Genomic DNA, 9,285 nt, shown 5'->3' with positions numbered 1-9,285 from the left:
CACTCAACTACTCATTTACACCAAACATGCATATCTACAGTGGAGATCAAAATAAGAGAAAAACTCATAAATACTTGATTAATTCTGAAATACTGTTGTTTTTTATTTTCCAGAATTTTTTTTTTAATAGAATATATACTGTGGCTATACATCTGCTGTCCTAGCATGTTTTTTTAAAATAACTAAGGCACTTCAACAAAAACCTTAATTATGTGAAAAAAGCAGTGAGCAAAATTAGAGAACAGTAGCAACTGTGTCAGAAAAAAAGATTTTAAACAATGATTTCTTAGGGCTATAGGGTTAAAAAATGAATAGGAAGTGTAGAGGCCACATCTTTGAATGACATCTGCGCCCACAGGACATCACTTGTTTCTCACACTGCTGGGGTTTGATCTTGGTCCGTTCTCTTCCACAGTTTGGTAACTGTAGTGGGTTTATTACCCCTTACTTTGTTGCCAAGGATTTTCCAAGGATTCTCTGTAGGGTTTAGATCTGGACATTGGGCTGGCCATTTCATTGTTCAATATTCTTAGCCTGAAGAAATTGCTTAACCCGTTTTGCAGTGTGACAGGGGTCAGTGTCCTGCATGAAAATTGCAGCCTGATTGGGAGATAATTGCAGTGAAGGTACTACATGTTGCAGAAGGAGGTTCACGTAAACATTTGCGTTCACCCTGCCATGTAGCTGAACAAGAGGCCCAACTCCTGCAGCAGAAAACATCCCCCAAACTGTGACCCTTCCTCCTCCAAATTTAACTGACTTCTTTACACACTTTGGGTTCAGTCTTTCCCCAGTCCTACACTGAACAGAATGTTTCCCATCAGACTCAAATAAATTGAATGCACTCTAATAACTGAAGTGCACTCTGGACCAGTTTTCCTCTGTCCACACAACAAGCTCCTCAGCAAAGGCATGTCTAGAATTGTCATTCTTTCTGCTGAAGAGAGGTTTGGTCACTGCAGAGTGGGCTTTCAGTCCAAATTGTCTTAAATGATGAGACACTGTGTGGCCAGACAGATCCTTGCCCTGTTCAGCACTGAACTGGCGAGCAAGTACAGCTGCAGTGTTGAACCGAACCCCCATTGATAGTCCTCACATAATGATGTCCTATTGTGCACCCGTTTTCACTTTGACCGTCCTTTTTTAAGGACTGAAATGAATCTGGGTGCTTGTAAAGTATTAATATTCTTGAAATCACTGAACTTGGAACGCCCAACCTCTCTTGCAATGGCTAAGAGGGTCATCCCTTTGGCCTTCATCTGGACAACCTGCGGTCTCAGGGTTTCAGTCACCTTAGAGCAGCTTGCCATCTTGCAACGTTACCAGGAGAACTGAAATCAACTTACATGAAATCAGGAACTTTGCACACGAAACAGATCTTACTAAACTGGCTCAAACTGTTGTTGCTTTTTGCTGCTGCAACTCCATGTTCTCTTAATGAGGTGAGGGCATGGATGTATAAAGCACAGTCCATAGGTAGATAGCTATCTTGCTAATTCCGCAATGCTTTAATGCTACACTGGTTACAGAAAATGAGCCAAACAAAGTTGTCACTCATTTGGCGTTAGCAATGGGCTTTCCTACATTGTTACAGGAGTGTGTGAATGAAGCATTAAATTGTTAAATTTGACTCATTTAGCGCCTGGCTCTCTATGTTTTGTAATGTTAGCCCACAACTCCACTGATCGTTTGGTAGTTAGGCTAGGCTACTGCAAAACATCGCCTCAGTGAGTCTGCGATTTTCTGCAAATCGGTTTAAACGGAAGTTTATATGGAAATTAGACTATTTCATTGACAAGAATAGCTTACACCATCCTAACTATCCTGCTATGTTGATTTGAATGGAAATGTCCTTTATACTCGTTATGTTTCTATGGTTTTCAGTCTGTGCTAACCTAAGCTAACTGGCTGTTAGCGGTAGCTTCATACAGTATGTAGGCTACTGTACGAACATGGGAGTGATAGCCTGTCAATCTTCTCAAATTATGGAGCAGAATTTATGGGCTTAATACGTATAGGCCTAATATAAAGAAATGAATGGGGTTTCCCAGTAGCCTCTACTTTCTTGCAAAAAAGCAAATAAGCGTATTTACCTAAGTGATGAACTTGTCCTTTAAATCCACTCACTAAAACTGACTCTGCATTACAAAAATCCACATATGTAAACACTTCAGTAATATTTGAGGTTTATTTTCACTAACTAATAAAGTGGCTTGGGAGGAAATCCCCCCCTGAAGAATGTAGGCTGTCCAACTTTGCGTCCAAGAGCCAGCGCTGACCAGGAATGAGAGAAAGTCGAGGCCACCTGTTTCCCACTCACTTCTACTAAACTCTTGGCATAATGCAGGCTTGTTCATGGCAGATTAACACCAGGCCATATGAGGTGGCAGTGCCAGCTGAACTTCAAAACACAAGAAGAACTGCCATTAACCCCAGAGTATCACAACTTGTGGCATCCTATACATTTAAATCACATGATCCTCATATAGATGGTGATTTCCCACTCTGTCAAAAGAAATGCTCTGTCACGACTCTTAGCATTAGCGTGGGCACAAATTCCCATCTGGTCGGGTAACACATTCTTACATTACATTAGTGGTGCGTTATGTTCTGTCAATAATGTGCCTACACTGTGGCTGTTCTGTTAAAACTGTGATGTAGCCCCTTGGATCTGTCACAGGGCTGTTTCACAGTTTCTACCCAAACCAGTCACACATGAAACTTTGTTGTTCATTCCTCACCATGAATTATGTGAATTATACAGTGACTCAAGGGCACATCATGACTTTACTGACTTCGAAAACTTTTCATATATCATCCAGAAACGTTTACTTGAATCTTTTCAAGCTCCCTGAGGATTCCACTGTGGTTTCACACAGCGAAGATAAACAACTTTTACCAAAGTGAAGCACAATTCAAATACAGTATAGGGCAGCGTTGATTTGATTTGTCTTCTGCAAGAACAGATCCGTAATTAAATCCATACGTCAGGCTTTCACTTACAAACTTTTAATTTTAAACATCAAACATAATCTATTAAGAATTTTTTAATTTGACAAAAGAAATCTCAACACAAGGCCCAACTTTCTTGTTGTCTCCTAAGCTTTTAAATACTTCCCATGGCCTTCTTCTTGAGTTGTTTGACTGAACAACGCCATAAAATGAAGTTGAAAGCTTGACTAGGGCTAGGCAACATGGACAGAATTCTCCATCTGTATATCGATATATAGGTCATTTCATATCTCAATAGAGATATCATGATTCTTCTCATATTTTCTGGTAATTCAATAAGTAAATACTGTATATAAATGAATCACATGGTAAAACCTAGGTTTGTATACACCTGTGCTAATTAAATACTTGAAAAACAGGATTGAGCATTTTCTCATTTTCTCAAGAACTTAATAAAATAAGCATCCTCCAAAAAGTGTCCTTTTGATTGATTGATAGATAGATTGATTGAAACCTTTATTTAAACAGACAAGGCCATTGGGAGCAAGCTCTCTTTTAAAGGAGATCCCGATTACAGTACATATAAAACAACAAAAGCACATGAAAGTTAATATACAGTATTCAAATTATATAACAAACAGACCAAAGACATCATCATAAGGGACAACAACAATTCAAAGAAAACACATACATTGTGTATGTCAGTCAAAATCAATTTCAATGGATCCAAAGGGAAAAAGCTTGTCGCAGGGCACATAGAGACAAACAGAGACAGACAGCCATTCACACTCACATTCACACCTACGGACAATTAACCTAACATGTGCATGTCTTTGGACTGTGGGAGGAAGCCGGAGAATCAGAAGGAAACCCATGGGACACAGGGAGAACAAGCAAACCAGACAGTGCTAACCAGCACACCACCTCAATATATCATTATATCTGCTCATGCATGTGAGCTCATGGGTTATGTTATCCAGTTGATGTTAATCACATTGATCTGTGTGGAAATGTAAAGTTTTATTATAAAACCACAACTACAATTGACAAATGATATTCCCTCAGATAAGTGTATCACAACATCATATGATTTTTCGATCAATTCCATTGAAAGAACATAGGGAATTATCGCCCAACCCTAAATTAGACTTTATGTGGAGATTTTGTTTGTGAATCCGTTCAAGCTCCCCAGTTCAAACCTGAATATTGAATCTGCTTAGGTCTGAGCCTTTATCTCACTGTGTCGTCGTTGTTAAACTAGAGAGCAGAGTTTTTAGCATGTCATATTTTTCATAATATTTTAGAATGAGATATTGTATAAAAAGACCACTTTAGCCAACATACTGAGAACGGAAGGAAATGGTTTCATGACAATATACATTCAATTCATGTGAGAGTATTGTGACCTGTACCATACGACTACATTTTAGTTGTACATAATGACAAATATCTTTTTTTCTGTAAAATTGATATTAAATAAACTGAACAGTACTTCAAAATGATACCTCTAAATTCCTTTACATATAGCAGTAAATTTAACATGAGACAGCTCACAGACATCAAGCGTATCCTCCAGTGTATTTTAGTGATGACGTTATTTGGAAATTGCACAGATGAGCAAACATGGCAGCAGCAACATTAATGGAGCTTGGAGACCCACTTTTCCCACTGTCTATGACCTGCTACTCAGTTTTACCAACACGTGCCTCATGTATCCACACACGGAGGATTCCCTCAGAGATTAGCTGTGATATAGTGTGTAGCGTGAACTCCCACGCATGCAGATGCCTCAGGGACCTTTTCAGGGGCCCCCTATTTTATTCTCTCAATATATAGTGATAATGAGAGAGCCCTTAAACCCTCCTTGCAAAATATTTCCCTGGAGCAATGCTCCCTCAGGCTGCATTCCTCATACCACGCTATCTTGTGTCTTAAATCTCCTGGAATATCTTAAAGGTGCTCTACTCGAAATACTGAAAAAAGTGAGCTGGGATTACCTCCAAACAGTTCTCAACCCAATATGTGAAAAAACGAATTGTTTCATTTTATTGTTTTTCATGTTTCACTGTTTGCTGCTATGTTAATGCTCTGAATATCAAGTACAGCCTCTTTAAAATGTAGAAATGAACCACATAATGAGACATTTGTCATGCTTTCCATAATATGGACAAAGTGTTGAATGTATATTTGTTGAAAGTCTGAATGTGAATGATTATATTATTGTTATTTAGAGGTTAGAATTTAATGTAGATCTGAATATTTTTTCAAGAACATATTTCTATGAAGTGGTAGGTTATTATGTGGTGTTACACTAAGGCCGTTATTACTGGCTTTCTCTGTTTCTCTTATGATTATGTCCTTAGTTAATACATTACATTTGCCATGCCATATAGATCACTAGACAAACCCCAGTGGTCCATGGTCGCAAACCACAAATTTTAGGAGAACTGAGCTGGAGTTCAAAATGGTCTCCTGGCACTGGCTTGGAGAAGAAATCACAGGTCTTACGAGCCCTCTGGGTGTCATTTTGCCTGGCGGTGCATTCAGGCAACACTTACAAACACGTCCTGTCCAACTAGCTGGAGAGCAGCAGACTTGCTTTATGGGCTCTGGGTTGGACGGTGTGAGGGAGGTAGGCACGTAAAAGTGCCTGGTTGCAGGAATCAAAGACAGCAGACGGCATCACAAGGACGCCAGAGCCTCACTGATGGTATTCTCTCAGACAGCAGAGGCCAAGTTTGCCAGTCCCCATCACCTCAGTGGAGAGGCCACTTCCCTGGGCCACTGTGGTTCCTCAGTATCACCTATCAGCCAGGTCAATCAGTGGCTGAGATAAAGCAGTTCCTCAGACCGGATGGTCTTTGAACACAGCAGGAGGAGAACTCCCCCAGGTTTCTTATCTCATTAAACTTGAAAAGGTATATTAATCTTTGAAAGGCTAAGATAACAGTATGGATGACTGCAGTCAGGGAGACTGACAGTAATATAAACACTATGTTGGGACATCAATGTTTCATCTCAGGAGACAAGAAAGGATGTGAAATTCTTCTTCTGTTCTTAAAAAAAAATGATGTCTCCTGTGGTTCAGGTTGGTACAAATGTGATACAACACATATTTCATTCACAAGTATACAATTCTTTGAAATGCTTACTAATCAAATCCAACATTACTTTTGAAATTCAGTTTTAGATGTAATCTCGTAAAGTATGATTTAATGTAAAATGACAGGCACACAAGCCATCAAAGAAAGAAATCTTGGCCTCACAGACAACACAGGCCATAACCAATCCAGCAGAAATGAGTCGACTGTACACCCATCTGACATCAGTCCTTTTTTATTTAAAAAACGAGGTCCACTTTTTCACACCAGCACACAAAACAGTCTCCTTCATTTGTACCATGAGCAAAGTTAACAGCACATGGAAAGAAAAACACCACGTTGTACTGTTAGATGCCAGATTCATACAAATTTTGACATGCACACAAGAAAGCTGGAAAATTTCCTTTATGTGCTGTTTTTGTCCTCTGTCATCTTCAACTCTGGTGGTCAGGGTTTGAAGTGGTAGGTTCATCTAACAAATTACTTCCTTGTTTACATCAACCTATGAAGCAAACATATTTATGTACATGTCAAACTCTAACATATGAAAATCCAAACCTTTTTAACTTGTTAACAGCCAACATTAAAACACATTCTTTATAATATATCTTAACGGCATGAATAGAATTTAGCTCCCTCAACATACACGTTCTGATTGGTAAGATATAAGGCCAATGTGATATATTTTTTAGGTTGTAATTTATTAGTTGGCACTTTATTTAAACTATCAAATTAGGGATCATTGCAACAAAGGTTATACGGTATATCACAATGTTGTCAATGTTCCACTTCTTTGCTGATGACTTTGATATCAGGACACAGAAACCTGAAACGCTGAGTAACATTAGGTTTAGCAGCAACGCTTCATCTTCACCTGTCAATCATCAAACTGCAACATGTGCAATCTGGCTAAGTTTTATAGATGGGAAAACTGATGCAAACGTTTTGTTGCTGTGTAACTAGTGTCTACCACACTGTGTTCCCTGATAGTAATTCTCAGAGATTAAGAAGTAAATGCATTCTTCCTACATTTTTGGGGTTTTCACCGCAGAAGAAGAAGAAGAAGAACAAGAACAAGAACAAGAAAAAGAACAAGAACAAGAACAAGAACAAGAACAAGAACAAGAGGAACAAGAATTAGTTTATTAATCCCCTTGGGAAATTCAATTTGCAAACCGATCGCAAAGGCTGTAGTGAATCTGTTTCTTGATCCTTCGACTCTTTGTTACTGTACCGTGTTACTGTACTGTTACACACAGTCCTATTCAACAAAATGTCCTTGTATATAAGAGGGCTCTTTAGCAATTTATCTCCATTATCATGTGTGATTTCATCTGCAGGTTTATTCTGGGAACTGTTGCAAATATATTGTTATTGCAGCTGAAACCCGTTTGCATCTGTGTAAAAAAGTCCATCAGTGTCTCTCTGTGCATCATGACAATCCTATCACCAAATCCTACACAACTCATACATCCTGTCATGACTTACTCCTTGAACATATAGGAATCCAAACGGAATCAGACGAGGATGTGAATCTTAGTCAGGAAGTGTAAGTCTATGTTCATTCGTTGATTGGTGATTTCCAATAGAAGTAAGAAGCTTGTTCTCTGAGGAAAGATGCTGAGTTTGACCTGGAAAACAAAGCCTGAAGAAGCATAATGTTCTCAAGCTTGGCCACTGGTGGCTGGTGATTGATCAGAAAATGTGGCTTCTTTGAGCCTGACGTCTGTCTGGGGTATCTGGACTTGCCCTACAGAGTTGCCCTCACTCATACTGTATTATATGAATATCCACCTACTGGAAAAGACCAGGAGACATAAGCAATTATATAACAACCCACAATAATTTTCCCTAAGTGTCACTCCAGGATGTTCTTTCTGAAAGCAGACGCAGAGACATATTTAGCGAGTCCTAAATAGCAGCCAAAGAAAAGTTCAGAACATTTGGATATGTTTCCGGATGAATCATATTTATTTGGATTGTTATCAACTAATGAGAGAAGAGAGAATCTCAGAGGGGATGGACAATCTAAGAGATAATGCGGGAAAAGCAATGTAAAAGAACCGTCATTTTTAAATTAGAGACCTGTCAAATTGTGGTGATTATTCCCCTTAGAGGTTAGCATGTAATGTGCGGAGCGTGTATTTACCATGATGCTGCAACATTAACTCTCCAGTCTAGAGCCTGAGCTTCACAGCTATGCTATTCAGGGAGGGGTCTGAAGCCTTAATCCTCGGCCACCGAGAGGATTGATGCCTCTTTCTCTTTTTAATCAATAGCCTCTAGTTCTCAGTGGCAGTTAATTACATTCACTTTGGATCTGGTGTGAATCAGATGGCTACAATAGAATGAACACCATGCACCATATTTGGAAACGATAAATAATGATAAAAAATTCTATTCTCAACTATGAAAAACAATATTGAAAAAGCCGTGATGCAAAAATGCAACTCAAATCATGAGGTTTGAGCTATTAGTTCACGTGGATATACGTAAGCCCTGGTCTTTAAGTGCAACGCAATGCTTGGAGTGCATTTGTTTTCTGACTACTTGCAAACATCAATACATAATTTCATGATTTGACAAGCTTTGTAAGAATTGAGTGTAAGAATTGAGATTATAAGTATTGAGATTTTAGACTCTACAAAGTCATAATTACCGCCACCTATAACACATTCTTGCATGTGTGCCCACTGCATCCAAATGGCTTGTTTTTATAGCACCGCAGGTGATAAAAAAAATTCCGGCCTCACTTACAGTCTAATTCATTTAGAGGAAATAGGTAGGCTTATGGCGTCCTTACTTCCTCACACCTTTAAAAATGCTTGTTTGCTTTTACAACTGGCTCTGTGGGCAGCTGGGGTGGGGCAGCCCAGATGGATTTGGGCTTCATTATTTTGTCTGCCTTTGTAATAGCTCATTTAAAATCACAAGAGCCTTACAGATGGGGAGTCAGTGTCTAAAAATAGTAACTCTTTACATTTAAGAAAATACTTAAGGAGTTCTCATTGAAGTTTGATAAAAGAGTTTGTATAAAATGTATGGTTTTTATAAAAGTATACTATCTTTTTAAGGTCTTACTTGAGCCATTATGTGTGGCAAAGGGAAGGCAGTTATTTGAAAGATGTTCTCAGAGTGGTGTTTCATAGAGAGCAACTTTAGTCTATGAGTGAACTTTTCCAGTGGCATCATTGCGTGTATAGCATATCAGGCCAGTCCCATGAACTAAGCT

This window comes from Echiichthys vipera, assembly GCF_963691815.1.
Source record: "Echiichthys vipera genome assembly, chromosome: 8".
In the NCBI taxonomy this organism is placed as follows: domain Eukaryota; kingdom Metazoa; phylum Chordata; class Actinopteri; order Perciformes; family Trachinidae; genus Echiichthys; species Echiichthys vipera.
Note: the sequence above shows the minus strand (reverse complement) of the source record.